Source organism: Rhinatrema bivittatum, chromosome 8 (assembly GCF_901001135.1).
Source record: "Rhinatrema bivittatum chromosome 8, aRhiBiv1.1, whole genome shotgun sequence".
Taxonomy (NCBI): Eukaryota; Metazoa; Chordata; class Amphibia; order Gymnophiona; family Rhinatrematidae; genus Rhinatrema; species Rhinatrema bivittatum.
The window spans coordinates 157,054,653-157,067,174 of NC_042622.1; the positions used below are offsets into that span (position 1 = coordinate 157,054,653).

The window sequence follows — 12,522 nt, forward strand, 5'->3', positions numbered from 1 at the left end:
TGGCGTGCTCGGGATGGCGTGAGCGATCCCGGCAGCATTCTTACATCCGGGTTCACCTAAGGCGTGCGCGCCTGTCCTCTTCTTAACCATGTCATGGCGGGAACCTTGGGGAGTCCCCACCACATGACATCACCCGCCTACCATACTTAAACTCAGCTGACCTCTTGCTATACGAGTTAGCAAGGATTCCTTCCTGTTATTTCCGCCACGCTGGGACTTCGTCTCTCTGAGTGTCCTAGGTACCCGCTCCTCGGGGGCCTTGCCGCACTCAGGGCTATCCGCTCCTTGGAGAGCCATCTCTCTCTCACTCTCATTCCAGTGAGTCCTGCATCGTTCCAGAATGACCCTTACTGTTCCTCTGCGGGACCTCCTCAGTTCCTGATCTTCCATCTATGTCTACAGTATCGGTGTGAGTACAGAACCTGCTCTACTATCTTTGTGGCATGGATTCTCAGGTTACCCCGCTTGCGGGCCACTACTGGATCCCCTCTGTCTTGTGCACGCCATCGGCTTCCGGCCTACCCCGCACTGCGAACCACTACTGGAATTGCCAGCACAAGCTACGCCTAGAGAAGGTATTCACTGGACCACTCTGCACTGCGGACTACTATCTGGACTGACTCCATTGATCTGTTCCTCGGATCACCATTTGCTATATAATAAAGTTAATCCTCTTTTGTCCTTTACTGCTGAGATCTTGCTATTATAATTAGTGAGGTTTGGGTGGACCCTTGGACACTGTGGCAGCTGACCATGCCCACGGGAGGAAGTCCTGTGAGGGGCCAGAGGTCAGGCTCGGCTTAAGACATACAAACACAGAGATTGATCTTTTATTAGACAATGTGGTGAAGCCACCAGAGGTGGCAGTAGTGAGCAGTAGAAGTAGCCTGGCTGGGCTAGTATCCCTCAGGCACTGGAACAGTGACTCCTCCGGTAGCAGTGCTGTAGTGGAAAGAACTGAGAATAATGAGTACAGTGTAATATGCACAAAGCCCCAGTGTGGAGAACCCCAGGATAGGGAGAGCAGGCCCTCGAGGAGCGAGTACTTGATCCCTGAGAGCTGAGAGGCTTGAAGGTAATGTACTCACCAGCAGTTCCATGTAGGAGATGTAGGAGATGTAGGAGATGGCATGGAACAGAGGTAGGCCCTCGAGGAGCGAGTACCTGGTTCCAGCTCTGAGGTGACGTACCTGGTTCCAGCTCTGAGGTGAAGATGGTAGTACCTACTGGTGTTGAAGATAGCGAATCCTTCCATGCAGAAGAGAAGGTAGGAGCAGGCAGCGAGTCAGGGAACATGGACCTTCGAGGAGCGAGTACCCGTTTCCTGATAGCAACCTGAAAAGCAAGTGAGGCCCCCGAGGAGCGGGTACCCTGTTAGCGTTAAGAGTCCAATGGAAATTGGAGGCAGAGTAGCTGGGTACGGAGAGCAAATCCCATCCGTAAGAATCCCCCTTGCTAACTCAAAGGCTAGCAACCATCGTAGGCTTTAAATATCTGGGCAGCGTGATGTCATCACAGGGAACGCCCCTGAGGTTCGCGCCAAGTAAGAAATAAGAGTGAGGGCCGTGCTGCGCGAGCGCGCCCTAAGGTACTAGCGGAGCATGGCGGGAGGCAGTGCCCAAGCCGGTCCGGGGACGCCGGAGAGGATGGCAGGCAGACGCTGCGGCAGCCAGGTGTCCATCCATAGCGAGAGGAGGTGCAAAGAAAGAAAGGTAGGTGGAGTGAAGCCATCGGGAAGGGACGGTTGCAACGCTTGCCTGTTGTGGTAAGGGCCCACAGGGCTCCTCCCTGTGGGTAGAGTCTCCACTCTTCACAATCCAAGAGCCCACTTCTCGTTCAAAGACACACCGAACATAACAGTTTTAAATGTGCTACTTGCTAACTTCATGGAGTGCCCCCTAGTCCTTCTATAATCCGAAAGAGTAAATAACTGATTCACATTTACCCATTCTAGACCTCTCATGATTTTAAAGACCTCTATCATATCCCCCCTCAGCCATTTCTTCTCCAAGCTGAACAGACCTAACCTCTTTAGCCTTTCCTCAAAGGGGAGCTGTTCCATCCCTTTTATCATTTTGGTCGCCCTTCTCGGTACCTTCTCCATCACAACTATATCTTTTTTGAGATGTGATGACCAGACTTATGCACAGTACTCAAGGTGCGGTCTCCTCATGGAGCGATACAGAGGCATTATGACATTTTCCGTTTTGTTCACCAATCCCTTCTAATAATTCCTAACATTCTGTTTGCTTTTTTTGACTGCCACAGCACACTGAGCCGGCGATTTCAACGTATTATCCACTATGGGTGACAGCTCCTAATATGGAACCTAACATTGTGTAACTACAGCAAGGGTTATTTTTCTCTATATGCATCACCTTGCACTTGTCCACATTAAATTTCATCTGCCATTTGGATGCCCAATTTTCCAGTCTCGCAAGTTCCTCCTGCAATTTATCGCAATCAGCTTGTGATTTAACTACTCTGAATAATTTTTGTATCATTTGCAAATTTGATTACCTCACTTGTCGTATTCCTTTCCAGATCATTTATAAATATATTGAAAAGCATCAGTCCAAGTACAGATCCCAGAGGCACTCCACTGTTTACCCTTTTCCACTGAGAAAATTGACCATTTAATCCTACTCTCTGTTTCCTGTCTTTCAACCAGATTGTAATCCACGAAAGAACATCGCTTCCTATCCTATGACGTTTTAGTTTCCTTATAAGCTAGGACAGCCGGCTCCTCCCCAGCACTTTCTATAATCCTATCTAGGTGCTTAATAGTTCTTTAGTGAGAGCTTTTCAACTTAAGGATTTGGACAAAACTTATTTACATACATTTCAAAAATTATATATAAAAATAGCATAAAAGTGACCCAGAGCTACACAGCATATTACATTCAAGTATATGCAGTTAAATATTGGTGGTCCTGCATTCAAATTAAAAAAATTTACTAGTGTTTCTTGTGAGTTATCACCAAGATCTATCTGAACTTTAGTATTAAAAGAAAGTTCTACATTGTAAAGTCTATACTGAATAAGCCAAAGAGCAGATAAGATATCCAGGTAAATTTACCTCAATAATTTTTGCTGAATATTCAGAGAGGCAAATCTCCCACTGAATATACTTGGCTAAATTTATGTGGAAAATTATACCCAGATAACTTTAGCCATGGTGATGAATATAGATGGATAAAAGTATCCGGGTAAGTTTTCCCAGATAACTGGAAAACAAAACCAGTTATGTTCTGAAAATAGCTAGTTAAGTTTAAAAAAAACCCCAACAACCCGGCAAGCCAACAGCAGCTAGATACCCCTCTACCCCCCTTTCCCCCAGGAAAGGAAAAAAATTGTTGGGGGCCATTGACTCCTTCCTCTGATTAAAAATGAGGGCCACATACCCTAATGCAGCAAAATCCCAATGATTTCTGTCATCTCCATGTGAGAAGGAGAAGCTTTTACCTTATCTCGCAATGTAAAAAGTTATGCTGGGGAGAACCGCCAGCCCTCCAGCATATGATCTTGCAACCCTCCCTGCCCAAAATAAGAATGATACATGGTGTCAATACTCTCCTCCCACCTGCCCAAAATTAAAATCATATCCAAACTCCCCAATGTTCTCCCTCCCGTCACTCGCAGAATGCATCATCTCAAAAGAAGCTTAAGCAGAGCTGTGAGGATACAAGCTTCCATTGTCCTGGCTAAGCATCCTGCATTCCTCTGACAGCAACACTGATATCACACACTTGTATCCTTCTAGCTAAGTTTAAGTTTCTTTTCAGGTGAGCCTTTGTAAGGTAGAGATGGCTTGGTAATGGTTTTAATTTTGGATGAGTGGGAGGGGCATATTGCAACTGTTTGTTATTCTCACATTGAGCAGGAGGTAGGATTTGACTATTTTTTTGTTGCGTTCGGTGGTCCATAGGCTCCTCCCACAAACCGCCACTCTTAACCCCGGGCTGGGCCTTCCTCCTTGTCAGAACACCGCCAATCTGCCTCTTCCCCAAGCGTGGCAAGTTGCTGTGTTGTGATGCAATAGGACGCTGCTGAAGGCCATTGCAGCAGGACGCTGCTGACATCACTGGTCCCCGCTGCCTCTAGGGTGTGTGTGTGCCGAATTCTCCAGCTTTAAAGGGCCAGCGGCGGGAAAACCCAACAGGTGCCTTCAGATAACATCACACTTTCTGGCTATGTAAGGCCATGACAGACATTCCTCAGGTGCCTTGGCAACAGGTCTCCCTACTGCCTAGTAGCACAAATTGCCTCAGAGTCCCTGTCTCTGCGATCTTCAGTGTCTTCAGTTCCTACATCTTCTGCTCCAGTGTCTTCGCTCTTCCGTTCTTCTAGTGTATAGGTGTGTGTGTTTCCATCATGATGAGCACAACAGGTTGTACACTGCAGCAACTAAACTGATCTTTGACTGTGTTCATGGTTGACCCCTATGGAAGTGGTTACCAGGAGGCTAGTGTTAGGACTCTTCCCCACCCTCAGAAGAGGAGTATGTCTTTCTGTCCCTCCTATCTTAGGAATCTCCTTCATGAGGAAGCCCCTGGGGCACTGTCCCTTGTAGGTCTGTCGCCGATCTGGAGCTCAATTCTTTTAAATCGATGCATCTTCTTGTAGGCCAAGACTGGCGGATGTTGAGGGAGAGCAGTGGTGGTTGTTGGACCGTTTTTGCTGTGGTCCCTCCGTTGATTACTGTGGTAGCCTACCCCATCTGAGGGTAGCTGCAGGTGGCAGATTTGATCGCTTATGAACCTCAGCAGTCAGTGACTGTAACCTAACTCTCACCTGGAAATGTGAAAGTTTTTTCGGAATTGGGAGGCCTCCATTCCCGTTGCTTTCCTGTTCCATCAGGAAATGGAGACCACCCTTATGGAGCTCCCTGGATGCCTAGTTGTCCATGCCTACAGTGGATGGCCCTCATTCTCCATTTCCCAGAGAATGGATTTCACTGCTTCTGACTAAAGTTGCTCTCTGTCCCCCGTGGAATCCAAGAGCATGTCGAATGTTAGTACTCTTCTTGGGTTGTCTTAAGGCACAGCGAGTCTATTTCATGAAAAAGCTATTCCAGATTCGGTCTCCCCATCATACTCAAGCTCTTCTCTTCAGAGAAGCTCCCTGGTGAAGATTAAGGGTTTCTCCCATTCGGGAATCACTTTTGATACCTGCTGAGCTTAATGAGCATTTTTCGTGGATGACCACTCTTGCCAGTCATTTTCACCTGTGGAACCCTAAATCACTGAGGAGAGTTCTGGCCCATTTAATTGACGAGTATGCCTTTCATCCTCTCTCCATATCCATGGCTGAGGGAGTTGGGGGATGAGGGACACTGCAACAGTGGTGCTACTCTTTTGTTGTGGTGGCTTGCAAACTGTACTTCCCCATTTTGGGGATAACTCTGTCTGCGACAGGAGAATCCTGGCTCATGCAACAGTTCTTCCATTTTCTGGGCCACGTGCTTCGTTGGGCGAAGTATATGTAATCATAGCAGAAGTATTCATACCTAGGCCAGGTTGGCGGGCAGTCTGTCCCGAGATCACACTGACCCTGCCCTGGTACCCTTGAGTTTACAGATTGGTGAGGAAATCCTGTTCTGCAGGGGTTTGCGCTTGCTGCATCTCTGTTTCCTGTCTCTTGGTGGAATGTTTCTGGATTTCTTCCCGGGGGGTTTGCTCTAAGTTTCCTCTGTTCGAAGCAGGCTGAGAGATCTGCCTTGGGGGGGATACATCCCTACTGGATTCAGCAGTGAGTAATTCAGTTGGTGTTCAGATATACAGCCTAGCGGTTTTTTCTTACCCCTGCAGCCCATTGGTCTGCCTCCTTGTGTTCTTCGCTCCTCCCGACATCCATTTGGAAATTTTGGGGGAAGGGAAGAAAAGCTAGGGCATTCATGATATATTTTACTGTATACCTACAGGGAATGTTATACTACCTGTTTTTGTCACAAAGTTTTGGTCAGTACTGCCTTTAACATTTCATACTTCACTGGGTTGTCCAAAGTGCCTTCCTGCTCAACTGAGCTATCATGTAGACAGGATGGATAGTCCTGCCCTTGACAGGGTGTAGTGGGGGTGAGCTTCAAGCCTAGTTTAATTCCCTGCTCGAGGAGTTGGATTAGCGATCCCATTTCAGGGATTGCTTTTCATCTTCTGATATCCTTGATGCTGTCCTGCTTGGTCAGCTATGTCTGGTACTTTGGCAGGTAGGTTCTGCCACAGACCCTGCTGTTGTTGCTGATTCTTCTTCCAAGCATTGCTTGTTTTTTTCCTGCTCATTGTGCCTATCAGCCAAACATGGGGCACACTTCTGCAAATGCATTCTGTCCTTCAGATGCCAGTGGACCTCACTTTCTTTCTGGGGGTTCTCTGGCCCCGCTTCATTTTTCGGTTGACTTGTGACACCAAAGGAAACTGTGTGGTCTTCATCCAAAAGTTCTTCTCTTATTTGCTTCGCTATGCCTTTTCCTGTATCTAGGAGGTTCTAGATCTACCGTCATTGTCAGGGATTGCTGATCCGAAAACCTGCTTGTAATACTTTTTGTGATATGGAGTGTTAGTACCTGGAGCGTGGACCCTTGTTCTGAGGTAGAGTCTGTACTGCCGTCAAGGGGCGAACTCCTCGTCGGTCTCTACCGTCAGATGGCGAGGCCTGTTGCAGATGTAGATCGGACTTCACCCTGGAAGCACGTGGTCCCCCCAGAAGGAGCCCGTAGGGACACGGCCGCTGGGACTTAGGCGACTCCCTGAAGATAGAAGATGGTCTGGATGCAGGCGCCTCCTGCAGGTCGTGGGTTCCAGACGGCTGGCGCCTCCAGCAGGTCGTAAGTAATCTCTGTAGAGAAGTTGAAGAAAATGCAGAAGTCGTCCAAGACTCCGAGTCCAACGAGCGGTCCGTAGCCAGTCCAAGGGTCGGAAACCAGAGCGTGGTCCAAAGCCAGTCCAAGGGTCGATATCCAGAGAGCGGTCCGAAGCCGGTCCAGGGGTCGAAGTCCAAAGCATGGTCCAAAGCCAGTCCAGAGGTCGAAATCCAAAGTGCGGTCCAAAGCCAGCCCAGTGGTCGGGGTCCGAAAGAAGCAATCCAACGAGGAGGGCAGAGCAGAAGCGGGACGAGGAATCAGGATACCAGGAACACAGGAACCAAGCAAGACCTCAATACTAAGGCAAGGTCTGAGGAGCAGACCTTGCCTTTAAATACCAAATCCAGAGGAAGTGCTGCAGAAGGGAGCCACGACACTTCCTGTCGTGGCCCCTTTAAATGCTGTCTTCAGCCGCGCGCGCGGCCCTAGTGAAGTGGAGAAGGGGGCGGAGCCACGGCAGGTGTCAGAGGCCTGCAGCTGGCCGCACGGAGAACGCCTTCTGAGGCTCCCTGCACCAGCAGGAGCCTCTGTGGAGCCCCGACGCCGCGGGTGAGTGCTAGGTCCTGGCTGCGGACTGCCGCGGCCGGCAGCCATGACAGTCAGCCCCGGTCGCGGACTGCCACGGCTGGCGGCCATAACACGGAATATGTTTCTTGCTGGCATTTGCAACATTCTTCTGTTACACATTGGGGTTTTGTGTCTGTTCTATTGTTTTCTCTTTGTAGAACCCAATTCTTTTCCCACCTAGACCCCTTTGTGGGTTGGCTGCCTCACAGGCAAAAGGGAGCAGTCTCCTGCTTTGTCCTGCTTGGGCAGCCAATAGCTTGGGAATCATCCATGTGTGAGTACTGCCATCTTGCTTGTCCTTGGAGAAAGCAGAGTTGCCTACCTGTAACAGGTATTCTCCAAAGTCAGCAAGATGTCAGTCCTCACGAAACCCAGCCACCTCCCCTGGGAGTTGGTTTCTCCATGTATTAACTATATCATGAACTGAGGGACTCTGCCTAGGGAGAAAGGTGATGACTACAGCTGCACATGCTCAGTAGGGCATGTTTAAAAGTTCTAGAATCTTTGAGATAAAAGTTTTGTGCTGGGCTCCATTCGATGATGTCACTCATTTGTGAGGAGTGACATCCTGTTGTTCTCAGAAAAAACTTGTTACAGGTAAGCAACTCTGCTTTTTCAGAAATATCAGTGAAAGAAAGGAGGCCAGAAATGGTATACTGAAATTGACAGGGGAGAAGGAGTAATGTGTGGAGAGTAATGAAGAAATGGCAGAAATATTAAACAAATACTTCAGTTCGGTATTCAATAAAGAAGACTCTGGAGAAGGACCATTGCTGGTTAACAAGACCTTAGATGGGGATGGAGTACACGAAACTCCGTTTACAAAAGAGAATATATGGGAGGAGCTAGGCAAACTGAAAGTAGACAAGGCCATGGGGTCAGATGAGATACACCCCAGGATATTGCATGAGCTCAGAGATGTGCTGGTGGGTCCACTGAAGGATCTGTTCAATAGATCCCTGGAAACAGGAATGATACTGCAGGATTGGAGAAGAGTGGTGGTGGTCCTGCTTCACAAGAGTGATAGCAGAGAGGAGGCTGGAAACTACAGGCCAGTTAGCGACACTTTGGTGGTGGAAAAATTAATGGAGGAAGGAAAGGATAGTAATTGTCTACAATCCGGTGGGTTGCTGGGCTTGAGGCAGCATGGACTCACCAGGGGAAAGTTCTGTCAGAAAAATATGATTGATTTTTTTGATTGGGTGACAAGAAAATTGGATCAAAGAAGAGTGCACGATGTGATCAGTCGGTCTCAGACAACTTCAACCCTTGTACCTCACCTTTTTCTCTGCTTTCCCCGCTAGCCTTGGGAAGATGGCTACCGCCGTGTCTGCAAGCCGCATTCTCCGGCATCCCCGGAACGGCTATGGCAAAGCCTCACGCCATGTTTCTCCTAAGGGCCTCCTAGGTTGCATGCACGCCACCCACGTCTTTATCCATGTCATGGCAGGAATCATGGGGGCGTCCCCCTCGAGTGACGTCACACCAACCAGGTATTTAGCCTACGCTTGTTTGCTAGCTCATTGAGTTAGCAAGGACTAGGATTGGATTGGAATTATCCGGTCTAAGCTACTCTGCCGCTGGAAGCTCTCTCTGCACTTCGGGGTATTCTCTAACCTGGGTACCTGCTCCTCGGGGGCCCTTTGCTTTCTTTCAGGTGCCTTACTGAGATCAGGTACTTGCTCCTCGAGGGTCTGCTCTCCCTGCCTCAGTGCCTGTTACCATCTACTTCTGCCTGGTGGAATCGTCAACCTTACAGCTACCATCTAGTGAGTAATCTATTCTCAGTCTGTCTCATCTACAGCTCTGCCATGCTGGAAAACCTTCACCTGGATATCCCTATACCATCTTGGTGAGACGGTCCCCTCTGCTGAGGGTCCCTGGACTGCTACCTCTGGATCACCTCACTACTGCCACCTCTGGTGGTATACATACAACTGTACAATAAAAGACATAACTCTGTGTTTGTGCATCCTGAGTCTAGCCCAGTACTGTGGCTCCCCGCGGGACTCCTCCCCAGGGGCGTGGTCATCTGCCACAGTACCGAAGAATCCACTCAAACACCTCAAACCATAACAGATCTACTTGGATTTAAGCAAAGCTTTTGATATGGTTCCACATAGGAGGCTTGTGAATACAATGAGAAGCTTGGGAGTGAAAGCCAAGGTGGTGGCATGGATTACAAACTTGTTGATTGATAGGAGAAAGCTTGAAATGGAAAATGGAACCTACTCTGAAGAGAGATCGGTGTTAAGTGGAGTACCTCAGGGATCCGTGTCGGGACCAATTCTGTTCAATAACTTTGTGAGCAACATTGTGGAAGGGATAGAAGGTAAAGTTTGTCTGTGGATGATACTAAGATCTGCAACAGAGTGGACATGCATGAAGTCATAGAGAGAATGAAAAATGATTTGAGAAAGCTTGAAGAGTGGTCAAAGATTTGGCAGCTGGGTTCAATGCCAAGAAGTGCAAAGTCATGCATCTGGGGTGCAATAATCCAAATGATCTGTATGTGATGGGGGATGAAAGACTGATGTGCACAGACCGAGAGGGATCTTGGAGTAATAGTGTCTGATGATCTGAAGATGATGAAACAGTGTGACAAGGTGATAGCTAAAGCCAGAAGAATGCTAGGCTTCAGAGAGAGAGGAATAACTAGTAAGACCTTGATGAGGCCTCACCTGGAGTACTATTTTCAGTTCTCGAGTCCATTTCTCAAGAAGAATAGAGACAGGATAGAGGTGTTCCAGAGAAGGACGATCAAAATGGTGTGGGGTCTATTTCAGAAGAATTATGAGAAGAAGCTAAAGGATCTGAATATATATATACCTTGGAAGAGAGGAGGTGCAGGGGAGATATGATACAGATCTTCAAATACCTGAAAGGTTTTAATGTTGCACGAACTTCATACCTTTTCCATTGGTAAGAAAACAATAGAACTAGGGGTCACGAAATGAAACTCCAGGGGGGGATGACTCAGAACTAACATCAGGAAATATTTCTTCACGGAAAGAGAGGTGGATATTTGGAATGCCCTTTCTGAGGAGGTGATTAAGACGAAAATTGTCAAAGAATTCAAAAGGGCATGGGATAAACACTGTGGATCTCTAAAGGTCAGATGATGGAAATGAGAAAAGCATGCTGGGGGGTAACTTGCTGGTGTGGCAGAAAATATGGAGATTACTACGCTTAACCAATAAGCCTTGATGCTTTAAATGCAACTGAAACATTGCTCCCTGCTTCAATGGCAGAGGGAAAATGGGAATTGAATTCAGACATAGAAACAGAGAAACAGAAATGAAGGCAAACAAGGACCCAATGGACCATCCAGTCTGCCCAGCAAGCTTATGGTAGCATCTGCTGCGTCGTGCAGGTTACCCTCATACTTATCAGTTTCTCAGACTATAAAAGTCAGGGCCATTGCTGGTTGCTGTCTGAATCTAATTCCCCGTTGCCTCTTGCCATTGACCCCCCACCATTTTGGTCATCCTTCTCTGGCCCACAACCAAGAGGACCCCTGACTTCTATGGTCTGGAGTACTGATACGCAGACATAAGAGAAAAGGCATAGGATTGCTTCTATGGCTAAATCCATAAGCAAAGCACGTCAAGCAGCACTGTCTGAATTTTCAAGAAAGCTCATTGCCCAGTAAAAAATGTTACTAGCTGAAATTTGTATAGGTATCATAAGGTTTGGTGATACCTGCGCAGAGCGACAGTTACTAACCTTAAAAGTAATATGGGAGTAACCTGCACAGAGTGGCAGTTACCACCTTAAGCTTGGCTGGGCTGACTGGATGGACCATTTGGCTATTTTCTGCTGTCATTTATATGGTTCTTTCTGGTTAGTTAGCCAAATAGTCAGTGGGTGGGCTATGGGCATAACTGGGCAGTGCTATTTATCCAGCTAATTTAGGACTGGATTCATCATTCTTCGCAGAATGATGAATCCAGCATAAAAGGGGGTGGGGGGGGGGGGCAGGCCTGCGAAAGGCCGCAGCCGTTCGCACCACGGCAGTGCAATTTCGCTGGCTGCGGTGCAGATGGCTGCAGCCTTTCGCACAAATAGCGTCACCGTAAAAGGTGGTGCTATTTGCCGCACTACTGCCGACGATAATGTCCCTCACATTATCGCCAGCAGCGGTGCCGCGACCTATTCCTCCCCCTCCCCGCCCCCTCCCTTCCCTGTCCCAACCCCTCCCCTTCCCGACTCCTTCCCTCCAGCTTATTTGCACCCTTTTCGCATTCGATACGAGTTTAGAAAATAACCCCCTTAGCCGGATAAGTAATGATATCCAGCCTTATCCAGTAAAGTTAACCATATCAATTAGACGTAACCCATAGCAATTCAAAAGGAAGCCGTGTGAGCTTATCCAGCTAACTTTAATACTTATCTAGATACAGTATACTGGCTAGATCTAAATATCTTCCCCTTTAACTACCCTGCAGATAGGAATTGAAAATGCTCAACCTTAGAAAATGCAGTCTGTATTTAAGGATCTCTTCCTTGGTGCTGCTGGAGGTCTGCTGTACACAGTCTCGCAGTTGTCTAGAGGTTTTTGGACCAGCACGGCTTGGCCTTCAGCAATGATAGCACTTAACCCAGGTAGGGGACAGTAGCAGTTCCATGAGAAGAGCTGGAATTGTTCAGCCACAACACTAAGAAGTGGTAGGTGAGGTGTGTCGGTCCACTGCTATAGTTGGTACATGTGGCTAGCTCATATCTGCACACAATTGTTCAAAAGCAAACCCATGATAAAAGATTTAAATGCAACTGACCCACATTTTTATTTCTCTACTTCTACCAAAACATTCTAAATGTCCCACCAGAGTCGCCAAAAATGTACACTCTCCCCTTTATAAAGGGATTCATTTGCATTTTTTAGTACATTAATGCAAATCAATTAGCTTCAAGATCAGCAATGTGAATTGTCCAATTCCTCCAGTTTTTTTTTCAAACATGTCAGCTCTCAGCTAGATTAACATTTACCATTTTGGTAACATTTTTTTATAAGACCACAGGCTCTGATAGGCAGATTTGTGTAGAAGAGCTATAAAGCATAGACTCAGTGGCACCTAGCTGAATCTGTTTTT

The 12,522-nt window shown here is 47.6% G+C and overlaps 1 protein-coding gene across 3 annotated transcripts in view; it reads left to right on the top strand.

Annotated features, from left to right (window-relative positions):
- LOC115097266 overlaps nt 1-12,522 on the top strand; it is a 199,237-nt gene that overhangs the window by 91,244 nt on the left and 95,471 nt on the right. The window lies entirely within an intron of this gene.